The 14,718-nt window shown below is 35.2% G+C and overlaps 1 long non-coding RNA gene across 3 annotated transcripts; it reads left to right on the plus strand.

The window, feature by feature from the left end:
• The first annotated feature begins 11,620 nt into the window (after window positions 1-11,620).
• LOC113300076 lies at window positions 11,621-14,500 on the plus strand. Of its 3 annotated transcripts, XR_003335398.1 has the most exons (4): window positions 11,621-11,853; window positions 12,034-12,180; window positions 13,857-14,064; window positions 14,175-14,500. It is a non-coding gene; the product is annotated as an uncharacterized LOC113300076 (long non-coding RNA). The 3 variants fall into 3 exon arrangements; XR_003335397.1 differs by having other exon boundaries at window positions 13,857-14,500; XR_003335399.1 differs by having other exon boundaries at window positions 11,621-11,835; window positions 13,857-14,500.
• The last annotated feature ends 218 nt before the right edge of the window (window positions 14,501-14,718 follow it).

Raw genomic sequence — 14,718 nt, forward strand, 5'->3', positions numbered from 1 at the left:
GAAATCTATTTAAGATACACAGTTGCAGAAATAACAAACATTCACAAATGTATAGCCATTATGCATGACTCATCATGCTTCTAACCATTTTCATATGATTTAGCCTTTTGAAATACACCATTATGCCAAGGATAAGTTGGCCTTGTGTATTCCAAACTTTTGAAGATACTATGCAAAAGATTTAGGATATTATCCAGTTTTGTCATACCTTTCACAATATTCAACACCTTTGTCAGAATTTATGATTTTCACTTTATCTATAATTGCCTCTCAATTTCAATAATGAATGTTCGATAAAACATCCATGGATTGAGATTCATAATGCAATCGATAGATTTACACGGTAACGCGAAAAATCATCAGGTGATAAACAATTTTATCTTCCAAAAATTGGACCATTAAAAGTCTACAAAATAATCATAATCAACAATTAATAAGAACAAAAGATGAAATTTATAATAGAGATAAATGACAATTAAGCTTACAATAGTTTCATACCTTCAATAAGATTCTCCTGTGGGTAAAACCTTATCAAGGAACAATGTGAGACATGAAAAACATTAGTACATATTTTACCTTCTCATACACACAACATTATGTTTGTTTAATACCACAACTAGAATCACCCGTGGGAGAATCTCGTCCTATCATGTATTGACAAACTCAAATAATTCTAATGTCCTACCTAATACATCGGATTAATAGTCACCTGTGGGTAGGTATTATTTTACATGTATATGAAACATTTAGATAAACTTAATGCTTGTTTAAACGTGTGAACCAAAACTACTTGTGAGCAGCATTGTTCTAATCGTTAAGTCAAACTAAAAGGACTCAAAATATATAATACTTACAAGATAAGAATTTAGAATCACTGTGGTGATAACTAAACAATCCAGCAAATATGTACAATTGCAAATGTCACACTAGCTTTTCTTGTGACATTGCATGGTCCTAATCAATGATATGGACATCCTTGATCTGATCATAAAATTAGTCGATTATAAACAATTGTGAGTAACCCTGAAACATTAATCATAAGCATTTATTCAAAGCATGTCATATATATATTTTGTGAAAATGTCCAACACCCTTTAATTAAAATAAATAAATATCCAAACGTGATGAACCTTTCATAAACCAAAATCGAGCATTAAGCAAGTCTATAAGTATAATTCAATAATGAAATTTCATTGAAGAAAATTCTTTGATGCTCGCTAATTTAAATTTGATATAAGCTTAATGATCATGTTAAATAAGGGTTATAGTATGGATAAAAATGAAGGATGTTTTAGAATAGGCAATGAATGTCATTTTCACAAATATTTGAGAACGTATCCAAAAACAAAACCTTAGTTTCCTTAGAGGATGCAATAAATTTGGATATTAAACACACATTAAAAAAATTCATGAAAATACGGTAATGGGTTACTCAAGTCGATAACGATTTAAATTTAAGTAAATTTTCTTTTATGCATTTTATACAAAATTATGAAAATTTATGCAACATTAACTTAATCATGATCACTATCTTTATGCCTAGTAAATGTAGTCAAAATTGACACTCAAATCAGTAGACACTCATCAAAACATAAAGTGATTCAGGTCCATAATGTATGATCAAATAAAGATCATATCCTTCAATATTTTCTTAAACATGTGAACTCAAATTACCTGTGGGTAATTGTTGTTCTAATACATTTAAGCAAAACAATATTATAAGCACTTGACATTATAACAATTTATGACCGGAAAAATTATTTGATATCACTGTGGTGATTGCCGAACAACTCAACAATAATGCCATAATATACTAAACCTTGCCTTTACGGCTTGGCGCATTCATGCTTACAATAAAATTATTATTATTGTTAAGATAAAACACTCTAGTATCACTATGGTGATAACTAAAGAATTATGACCTAAGAATCTTAAGCACAATAATTTTATACGTACAATTGAAATTATCATCAACATTGGGAGAAAAGTCCTACCATAATGCACGTACACATAAACCATATCGGAATGCACACTCAATTTTAATAGTGTCAAAAATGGTTATAATCATAAAATTTTACAATGAATTCTGGATAAGAAATCGTTTGTGATTGTGCATTAGTTTTCGATAAAGCGGAAGCATATCAGTTGGATCGTATTTCTTTAGATAAAAACCACTATACAAGCTCTTAACAAAATTATAGAAATTAGTTTCTTTTACTACAGACCAGTCCTATTTATTATTTGGTTCCATAAAAATTATGAATGTAAAGTTAGATTAAGTTTGGACCAAGAAAAATCTTAATAACCAGGTCAGTTCCAAGCCCATTCAATCAAAGTCCCATGATGACAAAAAAATAACTTTTAATTAGCCAGAATAAAATTAAACAAGCAAACCAAACCATCTAAGCCAAGGGCCAAAATCTTTAAGCACACCACAAAAAACAGTTTCATAAGCCCATTTTCTTAAACCAGCAATGCATGCCTTTCATTATGGCACTAGCCTTTCATTTAAGCACACAACCAAACATATACATGCCTTTCATTATGGCAGTAATACGTGCCTTTACATAATGGCACACGAAGAGGCACGTCATTTGCAAACATACACTAGCATAAAGGTTTAATAAGGAAATTTAAAAAAATACTATGAGGTCCCATACCTATTAATTGTTATATATGCCAATTAAAATGGAAAGATCAAGGGACCATATTAACTTTTAAGATTTTTATATCAGTTATTGCCATTATTAGCTCACATATCCATTATGGGTAAAACATTATCGAACTTAAATGTACAGGCCCGCCCTGTGACCTTTTGCCTTCCAAATTTAGGGAAGACAAATCCTAAACCTTAATACAGATGCATACTTTCTCTGCATATTTAATTTGGATTTAAGTTTCAAGAACCTAAAATCATAACAACATCTTGACCCTAAAATATATAGAATTGGATGTAAATGTAGTCGCAAATAAAAAATAACAAGTCATTGTATATTATCAATGGACGATCATGAGTTCTAAACACAAACTCTAGATGTCAATTATAAGTTTTAATTTTTATAAATTGTTAATTATAAGATCGTGAACTTCATGATAATCACCGAATAAATATGTAAAGATTAGTTTAGGAGAAATAACTTATAACGCTAATCCAGAGTACATCACCGATCATCTTTCTATTAACCATAATACCTTGTGGAAGTTTTGGTTTCTCCTTCTTCACCTCTTATGTTATGAATTGTAAATTCTCCAACCCAATAGTGATGGATATTGTGTTCCTTTTATAGATAGAAGGAGGACCAAGTTCTTAGAGTTTAATACTGACATTAATTCTCGACCGTTCATCGAAGAAGAGATATTAGGAATAATAATCCCATAAATTAAACCGAACATAAGTATAGCAATAATCTAGATCACCAAGATTATTACATGGGCCCAAGGAAATATTTTTAGTCATACAAAAATATTCTTATAGTCCAGACATTTACTAGGATAGGTAAAGATGGTTTTGAGCTTTGCTAGCCGTCTATTTATGCCAAGCAGAAAAGAACCTCGATTTAATGATTTAAATTTTGTTGGTCATTTGTATAGAAAAGCCTCTCTTAAGTTCTTAACTAGTTGTCTAGCTAGCATATTGCAGATGGTCAAAAAGTCTATGTACTGTGAATTTGCTACCATGGTTCTCGGGAACATGCATGAAATTACATGAACTCATTTTCGATTTTCTTTTACATGAAAAGTCAAGGGTACTTTGGGTACTCATTACTGTCTTGGTTGGTATTTGACTCGATTCTTAACCACCAGTGGAATTGGGATATCTTGGTTGTTCTTGGCTTTAATTGTGACAAGTGGATGATCAGAGAAAGCATAGAAAACGACATCATATGGTGGGTGACGTGGAATGCCAACGTACCCTTATAACCAAAAGAGCAAAATACAAAGGGGAACTTTTTATCTAGCCCAATTTTTTTTTTTATACACAAAACCCACCAATAAGATCCTATATATGAGTACCTTTCACCTAAGATGTTAATAATTCGGTTTTAAAAAGAAACTAACTATAAAAAAAACGTGAACTTGTTGCGTAAACATGTGTTAAATGGGTGTGTAAATATGTGTTAAATGGGTGGCCCACCATTTCCATTTCCAGAACGATCCAGGCCAGTAAAACTGGACATATTTTCGGTGAAGAAAATATCACTTAGATAAAGATTACTGTTTTCTTAACACTTAAGATTATTATCCTTAAGCTGCCACCTATTGCCCTACGTGGCTATTTAAGGTTTCATTCAACTATGTTATTCTTAGGCTATAAATAGCCGTACACCGAGCTTACTGGATGGAATGAAATGAAGAGAGAAGGAATGAAAATCCAACTTTCTTACTTACTGCTTATTTTATTTACACCCTTTGTATACACGTGACCTGTCTTAATTAGTACCATACAATTCTTATTATGTTCCATTTATGTATCCCTAACCATGGAGAGATGTTAGTAGTCGAGTATTATCACCTCTTATTATAAAACGTTATCAGCACGAATAGCTCGATGCCGCCCAATTAATAAACCAGTGTTCGACGATGTTTATGCCAAGCTGTCGGGGGTAGTAACACTATTAATGGAGGCAACTTGTTCTACAAATATTGCAGACTCGTACGAATGTTTTTGGATAAGTGCGGGAAGGTGAGAACCGCGACTCCGTAAACTTTAATAATTTTTCGCTATATTATTTTTGTTATGGTACTTGCGGTTTTTAATACCGGCGAAGCGAGAAATTGATGTATCCCTAGAGGATAACATAAATTTAATTTCTCTTGCTCTAAATAATCTCCAGAGATTTTGAAACAATTCCACCAGAAGCTGGAATTTCGTCTAGCATAGTATGGATGCAAAAGGCACGGTCCGCTAGCCGTTCGGTCCTAGAAGTGACCAGTTATAAAAGTGCTAGCCGTTCCTATTTGCGGTCCCTGAAGTGACCAAGTAGGAAACTTTTCTATAAAAGAGTGTATCCATTTGTACACTTGTAAATTAATATTTCGTTGACTCTGAAGGTGACGAAGTTGGAGATTTATTGTTATTGTATTAGTACCATATGTGTTTTGATGTTTATCCTTTGTTTTAAGTTTTGTTTGTTTTCGTTGCTTATTTTTTGTAAGTAATGGATTCCAAAAGAAATCCATGAGATGTTGCCGACTCCAGAAGCAGTCCAACATGTAATTTGTGGTTTCCTGTAAAAATCATATTAGACTCCAGAAGTGGTCTTTGGGTTCCCGAAGTAGCCCATGGTTACGTAATGATATTGTTAATGACTTATTAATGTATGTCTCTCGTCCAATTATGACATCGGATATGGATTCCTGAAATAATCTATCCATTTTAAATAGACGATAGAGATATTTGTCTCTAAACAAGGGAACAACAAACACAAATTTTTCGAACCATTTCTGTAACCTTGTAGAGGTTTTGGGAAATGTGAAATGCCATTTCGGGTTCAAATAATATGATAGATGGCTCCGGAAGAGCGTGTATCATTTTGGTGGTACAACAGTCATCTTTATTAACGCCTTATAATATTCCGGATTCCTGAAGAATCTGTTGAGTTTTTGAGAATATTTGGCGTTACCACCTTGAAACGACAAACGAGCATTTTTATGGAGTATTTTGTTACTTCATTTGTTTTTGTGCCAGAAGCACATCGTAAAGAAACGTAAGGCTTTCTTTTATGGGGTGTGCCATAAGAGAATTAGAACAGTCGAATTCCACGTTGTCATTAGCCAGAAGTTTAATGACCCTTGAATTATTCATGCTCAGGCATGATCAGTATGGACACCAAAGTTCTACCAAGATGAGTAGACGATTCAAAATGCTCATGGACATCCTTTACAGAACCTGAAGCTTCTATTAGATAAGGATGTAAATTGTGTTATTGGTCCCTGAGACAATTAGTTGTTAAATTGCATTAACATTAACATTATGGTAACCCATTACTGAATCACCAACATTAACTCCTAGAAAGGATTCAAGGTGGAAATTGCAGAACTTATTCACCCTGCAATATGGACAATTATTTCAGTACTTTAATGTATTGATAGACACATCTACTAAATGGTCTCTTGTTATATTAACGCGTGATGTTAGATTTTGCCCAACTGTTTGTGCAAATCTTGAGGTTGCGTATCCATTTTTGGACTTTCCAGCTAAGTCCATTTATTTTGGTGGTAAATTTATAGGCTTTTGATGCTTTGCCTTCAGTTGGTATTATATCGAGCATATAGTTAGCACATGTGCGCACTCGACATGGTCCAGTTGAGTTCTTTGCTTAAGCATCTTTAGTTTATTGCTCGACCAACTATTTACCATCAATTATGTCTTGCGAAGCAACCTTACAATTTACGTGTTTGTCCATAGCGTCACCTAGCTATATATGTTGGGTTCGATTCATAAGAAATTTAAAACCATATGTTGGTAATGTCTTATTGAAGATGAGAGTGTACTCCCGGTTAGGGGGAGGAAGTAAGCCGCTAAAAAGGAACGGCGTGAAATGTCTCATCTCTTGTCGAGCCTGCAGATGTTTTTGGGATACTTATTGTGTGGTTTAATTAACACCCAAAAACTATCATGAGCAGAATTGCCTTTGAAAATAGACAATTATGGAACCAGAAGTTTCCAGAAATGAGATAGTAATGTTTCCGCCATGATCAGGAAGACTAAGATGCCACCAGAAGTTGGCATGGCAACCCGCCACAAGAAGTTGGCGTGACCAAGGTTGATAACCTTCAAGGTTCTTCCACATTAATCAGGGGGAGAAAAGTCACCACAAGAGGATGGTGCGAATTATGTTGATAACCTAAAAAGGTTCACCCGCCTTAATGAGGGGGAGAAAAACTGCCGTTTGAAGATGGCACGTATTATGTCGACAAATTTAAAGGCTTTCCTTTGAAGCCATGAATATGACATGCATCACCTAAAGGTTGCAGTAAGAGATGTCGACAATCAAATAGGTTATCTGATTAAGCCTTATCCTGATCAAAGAAAGTTCGGCTGCCACAAAAATTGGCGTGAAACACCTCATTTGTTTTTCTCACACCAAGATATTGGATGTAATTGAGGTGTTGGAGATTACTCGTGGTTAAAATAAATAACTGCAGTAGCTCCGGGAAATTATTGTTCGTCACTTGCTTGAGAATGCATACACAAGAAGTTGTCACAACATGTAAATCATGCATCTCGCAGTGACCAAGTCGTGTGTTAAGACACGTTTGAGGCACAAATGACTTCCTCATATATGCCTTGTAAAATAGATCCCAATCACCCTTATAATATGTAGTGCTCTTGAAGATACTACAGATAGTGCTCGTGGACACAATCGGAATATGATCCACACTCTCTAAGTATATACCTCATTAAAGATGAGGGGATGATAATGCCCTTGAAGTGGCGCTGGTACCAGTCTGTGAAACTTTTGTTAAGTATGCATGCATTAGAGAAATGTGTGGGATCTATATAATTGTCGATTATATATTTACAATGGTGGTTATGTACCCCTCTGCAGAGGAACATCGACATCCTGATTGGTAGGCATATAGTCTATTCCCCTCAAAATAAGGTAGAGGATGGAATCTCTCCAAAAAGCGCAAAAGATCGGATCCGACTCACACCGTAAAATTGTGAGGCATGAATATTACAGGTTGGTGTTTGAGATAAAGCGCAGAGAGAGTAATATAATCTCTTAAGGTGCGATTTAAGGGTTTTTCCTGCTGAACCCCCCAGGATTGACTCTGTAAAACGAACAACATTCTCCTAATATAGATGTACCTTAGCGTGGTAGTCCATGAAGGACTCATATTGCATCTTGTTATGACTAGTGAATGTAATGAATCCCTGAAGGATTCGAGTTTCCAACTCAGGCAGCCACCTGACTTTTTGAATTATGTCAGGCTTGAAATCAAGTCATAATCACCAGTTAGAAGTGGAGAATTTTGTGAACAATCCTTTGTTTTTTTTAGAGTTGTTGAAGAATGACTAAATTCCAGATAAGTTGATGATATCATCCTTGGCCTCTTAACGAGCACTTAATAGCGCTAAAATCCACGCTTGAACTAAATTTTGAGATCTCGTCGAAATTGAAATATTTCTCGACCAGAAATTCGAGAATATGCTAGCACAGACTAGAGTATCTAACTTTTGATACTGGTAATACTTATTGTGCTACTAAAATTTACACCATTACTATGTGATTCCCAAAAATGGGAAGTGATCGATCTATCTAATACGTACGTAGAAATAATACTTTATGGTCGAGAAGTACCATATACGAATATAACACATGCATTATCTTGTTGTGTTCTAACTATTGTTTTGCAGGTTACACTTTTAGAGGCTGAAATTGATTCTACGGTATTTATGAGTTTACAAAAGGCCTTTCATTGTTATGCCTGAAGTTAAAGCGGAAAACTGAATTTGGTGTGCAATGGGCGGAGGATTTAAATGCGAGGTGTACAATGGCGATTGTTCACCCGGCGCAAAATCTGGCAGTCAATCCTCCATAAACTGAACTTAGTAAAGCATTTTTTCTAAAAGGCTGTAAAATGTCCACACCACCAACCGCTTTAAGAAGTCATGCTTCAGGTGGAGTAAACTCGTAGAATCTTTGGCTGAGCTTAAACGCGCTGTACTATTTTTCCTTTATCAAGGTTTTGTCCCGAGGGGTTTTTCTTGTCAAGGTTTTAACGAGGCAGCATATGCGTATCCAGCACTGTCATTGGGCGACGTCCGTTGTACTCTTTCCTTTGGTCTGGTTTTGTCCCACGTGGTTTTCCAGACGAGGTTTTTAACGAGGAAACATTAGCATTGACGTCAGCATTATTATGAACTTTGGGCACTCAGGTTTTGTCCCAAGTGGTTTTCCTGGTGCGGGCATCCAGGTTTTGTCCCAAGTGGTTTTCCTGATGCAGTTTTGTCAAAGAAAATATTTTGTGGCGGCGACCACCCTCATTCTAAGCTCAGGTTTTGTCCTAAATGGTTTTCCTGACGCAACTTCGACAGAGGAAGCATTTCATGATGGTGACCAATCTCACTCCAAGTTCAGGTTTTTCCTAAATGGTTTTCCTGATACGATTTCGGCGACGGTAACGGATTTGCTCGGATTTTGTCCCATTGGGTTTTAACAGCAAAACGTTAACGAGGCAACGTCCTTAGAAATGGTGGTCCAAGGGGGAGTGTTGTGTAAACATGTGTTAAATGGGTGTGTAAACATGTGTTAAATGGGTGGCTCACCATTTCCATTTCCAGAAGGATCCAGGCCAGTAAAACTGGACTTATTTTCGGTGAAGAAAATATCACTTAGATAAGGATTACTGTTTTCTTAAGTAACACTTAAGATTATTATCCTTAAGCAGCCACCTATTGCCCTACGTGGCTATTTAAGGTTTCATTCAGCTATGTTATTCTTAGGCTATAAATAGCCGTACACCGAGCTTACTGGATGGAATGAAATAGAGAGAAGGAATGAAAATCCAACTTTCTTACTTACTGCTTATTTTATTTACACCCTTTGTATACACGTGACCTGTCTTAATTAGTACCATACAATTCTTATTATGTTCCATTAATGTATCCCTAACCATGGAGAGATGTTAGTAGTCGAGTATTATCACCTCTTATTATAAAAAGAACTTTTAAATGCAATCCCTAAAATAACTCCACCTTTTATTACGCTTCCTTTACCTCTGACTCTTAAAGGCAGTCCCTAAAATAACTCCACCTCTTATTACGCCTCCTTTGACTCTTCGTACAGTAACTCACTTAATTAACTCCTAAAAATTCTCATGGCAACTAATATTAACATTTTAGGGTTTAAATCAAGTTTAAACGTATTCCTAAAATAACTAACTTAATCAAAGGTGATAAATGGAATTTTTAAGCGAAAAATAAAACTTTCCAGAAATTTTGTGTGAAAATACAAATATTCGCTTAAGGCGCCGTGAAAATTGAAATTCTCCCGAGAATCCTTAATAGGGAAACAAAAACTTCAGTGATAAAATAAGCGAAAACACAAAATCTCACTGAAAATATGTGTGAAAAATGAAATTTTCCCAAAAAATATTTTTAGTGAAATGGAACTTTTTCACCGATAGGATGGGCATATTAAGGATGAAAACATAACTTTTCACCAAAATATAGTTGAAAAAAGAATTATTCACATGAAATGACATGCACATAATAATCAGTTCAAAACCAAATCAAATATGCATAAACGTTTTTTTTCACGTAGTTTTTCACATTAACAGAAAGCATGAGCATAAGGATGATAAGAATTTAGAATTCCGTAAATTAAAATGTCGTCTGTGGGGTTCGAACCCACACCTAAATGGCAATAAACCACCTGCTCTACCTTTGGAGCTAAGACAACACTGAAAGGTTAGGTTTGCTTGTCAATTTATTGGGCCAAAAAGTGCGCAAACATATTAACTAGAATCTCTCATCTTTTTATACCCAAAATAGCCTAGTTTAATTGGGGGCCATCGGAATTAATTGGGCGCCATTAGAGGACAAAAAAGGTCACCAGAACCTAATTTGGATCATCCCTTATAAAAATATTTTTTAAATGGCTAAAATGCTCCTAAATGATTAGTGTTAAAATTTAATTAATTAGTGATAATCTTAATTAATTAGTGATAATCTTACTTAATTAGAGTTTAATTATTTTTTTTCCAGATTTTTTGTCTGCAATTTTTAGTCTAACTTTTTTTTTCTTTTCTTTTGGCCAGATAGTATGAAAAATCGTCAAGGTATTAAAATTTTTCATTGACGACCCTCAACAGTCGTTAATGTTTAGACTGTTTAAGTGACGACTCTAAACTGTCGAAGATTCATTAATGGCGGAAATGTACAACAGTTTTGGGTCGTCATAAAAATGATCAATTTCCTGACGACCCTTTGGAAGGGTCGTTACTGTTTTGGTTACGCATTTGACGACTTAAACAGTCGTTAATGTTTTAGAAATGTCGTTATAGACTGTCGTTAATCTCTAAAAAGAATCGTTAGTGTACGACAGTTTAGAGTCATTATTGTTTTGATCATGATGTATATGACGACCCTAAACTGTCGTTAATGTCGGTGAAGGGTCGTTAATGCGGGTCGTTACTTGAAAGAAAAAATATTAATCAACGATAAAATAATATATTCATTTTCCGATTTTTACACCCTTAAAAAATTTGGAGGGCAAACAAAATTCCATGACCCCAATTAGAAATTATGACCCCCACTAGGCAAAATAGTACTATTACCAGACAACGAAGATATACGATATTATGCATGTATATCCGGTCTTCTCAATAGAGCAAGCCCACTTGTACAATTTGAATGCACGATTAATTTTGGTTTGTTTACCACCACGCTTGTAAAAGTGGTAACAAATGATTTTTGCACTATCCAACGGTTTTAAATGTGCCTTTTTGAGCCACCGACGGCTCTTATTCTTCTGAGAATGGAAAAGACAAATCCCGGCTGAAAATCCCTCCCCGTTCGACGCCCTAATCCAACGTCGGTGATTTGCTGCACTTTATGAATTCAATATTTCGATTGTCAGTTACCGAAAACAAGTATCTCTCCATACGTTACGCACGAAGGAATATTCAATGGTAATCAAATATCACCAGAAATCTCCATTATTTCACCATCAATCGTGACGCCTAGGCATGAGGTGTGATGGCACCAATCACAATTGGGCTTTAAATGTCACAGCCGTTTCACTTTCTGGGAATCGAAGCTCTAATTTGTTCTTTCCGTTGCTTATCAATCCCTCTATATATATGTTCGACTGTATAAACCTGGTTTGTCATCCAAACTCTGTAAGTTTCATTTTTGAAGTTTTTTCTTTGTTGATTTTCTTAAATTTTTGTTTCTTTTAGTTTCATCATTGGGTTTTAAGGGCTTTTTCTCATCTTCACTGATTTTCCAATCAATTTTGGGTTTGGGGTTTTTCATCGTCTTCGATCTGAGTTTCTTTATATTTGGATGTATTGGTGCAGATTTCGGTTGGTGTAATGATAAAAGAGCTACCATCTACTCCAGTAAACAACTTCACTGTTCGACGTGTTTTTTAAATTTTGTAGAGATTGATGGTTGATTCCTGGCTGTAGTTTGCAAAAGATGGAGATGAAGTCAATACACATAAGGTACAAATAGTGATTGTTTCTTCAAATGATGTTTTTCTTTGTGTCTGTTCTTAGCCCTCAGCCCTCATCGTGTGTGTGTGTAGTCCGTGTTAGTGTAATCTGTGTAGATGTTGTTTTTGTTTGTCTAACCCTCATATTTCATTTGTTTGTTTGTTTGACTCTCATGCTAGATCTTATTATAGAGATGTAACATAATATTATGAAGTGATTGATTGTGCACTGTAGAATTAAAAATAATTTGGAAAGGTTTATACTTTATACTGCTAGCAAAGATATCTGAACTCTTGAATTATGTTAGAAGTGCAGTTTGTTATTTTTTTAATTGGGTTCCGGGCATGAGTTTTTCATTTATTATATAGTTCGATATTCTGAAAACCTTTGCCTTCTTAATTGAGTGTGGTTACTTTTGTTGAATTATCGTTCATGGACATAGCTCTATGTTATCAGTAGATATCAATTTACACGATTGCTCCTCAACTACAAGGACTATGGGGTGAGATTAGATGGACAAACTGATGGAGCGTTTGAGAGAGCCATCTTAAGCTTCTTTAGAAGGGGTATGCACTGTGCATTGGGTTGGTTCAGCCGGTGCTCCTTTTATAGATAATGTACAAGGTACTGTGAAATGGTTGTATGCACTATGCCAACCGTGGCTGGCAAGAAAGTTCATTGGTATCGTTGTTAGTTAATTAATCTGCATTTTTCTGCAGTTGAAAACTTGAAATATAGACAGCCTTGGGTTGCCTTTGTATAAATTATAAGTATACATGTCTTTGCTACGTACGTGATTATCTTCATGATCATAAACATATCTGTATAACTATAAGTTAACCCATCATCCCTGAGCTTCTCTAATATTGCAAATGGATATTTGTAGCTGGTGGTTAGCGGGTCAGTTACTTATTAACGCAAAGAAATGACTAGGTACCATGACCAGGTCAGTCTGAATCTGGGGATGCCACTTTAATGCAGATCAACATTTTAAGTTTGAAAAAATTGATAAGATGATCATTAAAAGAATGGGTTTTTCGCAATTAGTTTTACACTTGGGTGAGGGTCCAGTACATGGTATGAAGTGGGGAACCAGCTTTATAGCATGGGATAGCAAGTCTGGGATTGAAGTATATGCCAAAGGGAAATTAAGTAGGACCTAAAGTAGGTCTTGAAGAGTATGTTAGGGTGAAATACATATATGTAGCAAAAGAGTAAGAAACGCATAAGCTTGATGGTGGATAATTATGACTTTTCGTAGTTCATACTCTTACACCCAGCAATCAATGACATTCCTGAGAAGTGAAAGTCAGGGAATTTGATTTCATGTTGAGATCATGATCTCCAAACATATGGCTTGGCTCCTAAAGCGTCGTTGTACATCTGTTATTTTTATGTGGAATCTCCAGAACCAGTCAACTTTTTTGCAGTTTTGTCACCTCAACAAAGTTCTTTTATAAACTCATGAATGCAGTTAAGATTGTCAAAAAAAAATTCTTCTTTTTCTTTTGACACTTTAGATTTGGAAGGTCTCCTTACCCTGAGTAATATAATTCTTTTATGTTGACTTGCATCGTAGTACTGAAAATTATTGCATCAGAACTGTTTAATACATGAATAGGATTTCACATCTACAATTCCTTAGAATTGTTTAAGCTTCTCATATTAGCTTATCCATTTGACAGGTATCATAAGCCTCTGTCAGCGGAAACCGAAGTACAATTATCGTTCCTGCCGGAAGTTCCTGCGTTGAAGGGTAGGTAGCCTTCAGAAAAATACCAGGAGAGATCAATGAAGCTTCAAGACTTGCAACACAAAGCTTTTGGATTTTGAATTGGCAAAAGGTGGCCCTACTTCCATTTTCTCTACAGCTAGAGGATCCTGGCTTTGATTGTAAGGACAGAAAATACGACATGGGAGCCATCCATGATTTTCAAATTCAAGTTGCCGCAAACACTGGTACCTAAACAATCTAAAACTATTGTGTTTCCTTGGTTGTACAGCAGTGGTTGACATGATGAACTGGATTACAGCAACACATGACAAGTCTGGTGCAGTAGAAGCTACAACAATCAGAGATCTAAACTGGGACTGTCAATGCCTTTTCTACTGAGCATACAAATAATTTGCAACAATGATACGCCTTTAATATTTCTACAGTGGTGTAAAATAAAACATGACAAGTAGCATGTTAGCTAAATTATTAAGTAGGAATTACCAATAGGTACCATTATAGTGTTCTTAGTTAGTGGCAGGTCCACCCATTAAAGCCCACTAATCAGAGGTCCATAATTAAGAGAAAACATGAAAATGGACCAAATTTTTTAAGCCCAGGTCCTGTACACGTGCGGGACAAATTGTGCGAAATTTCTAAATACCTAAACTACCCTTCCAATCCTACATATATTAAAGCAGTCTATTTCAAAGTTTCTAAAAAAAATTTCAGCCGATTATTCTTGGGAAAATTCTGCTCTCTTTCTTCTTCTGGATTTGGGATTAGGGTTTCTGAAGATTTCTTCTGCGATTTTTAACAGGTATGTTGCTTAA

The sequence above is a fragment of the Papaver somniferum genome, chromosome 7 (assembly GCF_003573695.1).
Source record: "Papaver somniferum cultivar HN1 chromosome 7, ASM357369v1, whole genome shotgun sequence".
NCBI classification, from domain to species: Eukaryota; Viridiplantae; Streptophyta; class Magnoliopsida; order Ranunculales; family Papaveraceae; genus Papaver; species Papaver somniferum.